The 1,349-nt window shown below is 51.3% G+C and overlaps 1 pseudogene; it reads right to left on the reverse strand.

The window, feature by feature from the left end:
- Positions 1-536: 536 nt before the first annotated feature.
- Positions 537-833, reverse strand: LOC129405417 (U11 spliceosomal RNA; annotated as a pseudogene).
- Positions 834-1,349: the final 516 nt, after the last annotated feature.

Consider the following 1,349-nt stretch of genomic DNA (forward strand, 5'->3'; position numbering starts at 1 on the left):
CACTGCCTGCGTGCTGCGGCCCCCCTCCTAAAAAACAAAAACCCACAGGGGCTGGAGTGATAGCACCGCCAGGAGGGCGTTTACCTTGCCAGGGCTGACCTGGGTTTGATACCCAGCATCCCATAGAGTCCCTCGAGCACTGCCAGGAGTAATTCCTGAGTGCAGAGCCTGGAGTAACCCCTGTGCATTGTGGGTGTGGCCCAAAAATCCAAACAACCCCCCCAAAAAAAACACCATAAACCCCAAAACAGTACGAAGAAAGGGAAATGATAATCCACAGGTTGGGAGAAAGTTACTGTGAATCATTATTTGAGAAGCTTCCAGAATATATGAAGGGCTCTTAGAATTTATCAGCAAAAAGACCAACCAGCCAATCAAATACGGGCCAGGTGGGAGTAGGGGCTGGCCTTGCCTGTGGCTGACCCGGGTTTGATCCCTGAGCCCTGCTATGTGTGGCCCAACCTCCCTTGCCCTCTTCCCCTCCCAAAAAGGGGGGCTAGAAACCACCACAGACATTATTATTTTTTTTCTTTTTTGGAGGCACCAGGACCCACGATCACCAGCTGCCAACTGCCAAAAACTTTTGCTTCTGAAATCTTTTTTTTTTTTTTTGCTTTTTGGGTCACTCCTGGCTCTGCACTCAGGAATTACCCCTGGCGGTGCTCAGGGGACCTTACGGGATGCTGGGATTTGAACCCGGGTCGGCCGTGTGCAAGGCAAACGCCCTACCCGATGTGCTATCTCTCCAGCCCCCCCCTGAAATTTCTTGATGTTGATTTGCAGGTAGAGCAAGCGAGCTGCCCCTCGTGCCACTCATGGCAGAAGCCCTTTTTAAATTCTGTGATTTGGGCTGGTTCAGCAGGTAGGGTGTTTGCCTTGCACATGGCTGACCTGCGTTCAACTGGCATCCCATAAGCTCCCCTGAGCACTGCCAGGGGTAATAATTCCTGCGAGAGCATCACTGGGTGTGACCCAAAAAGCAAAAAATAAATAAATACTATGATTTTTCTTGGTTCATTTTGTTTTATTTGACTTTGGGTGGTCCCTCTGAAAGCTGACCAGAGAAGAGCCCCGTGACCAGAAACTTCATTCCCAGGTGTCCACTTAAGAGCACGGAAAAGAGATATTCAGAGACACAGGTACACACACCTGTGTGTAGCATACCTGATTCGAAGTCCCCAAAAGGGTTAAGGCACTTGCCTTGCATGCAGCCAGCCCTGACACCTGACCTCCGACACCACCTGAAGTTCCTGGGGCACCACCAGGGGTCGCTCATGGACACAGAGCACCATGAGGTGTGGCCCCAAGGCCCAGACCTCATTGCCCCAAAAATAACTGCCCCACATGCC

The sequence above is a fragment of the Sorex araneus genome, chromosome 5, assembly GCF_027595985.1.
Source record: "Sorex araneus isolate mSorAra2 chromosome 5, mSorAra2.pri, whole genome shotgun sequence".
Classification (NCBI taxonomy): domain Eukaryota; kingdom Metazoa; phylum Chordata; class Mammalia; order Eulipotyphla; family Soricidae; genus Sorex; species Sorex araneus.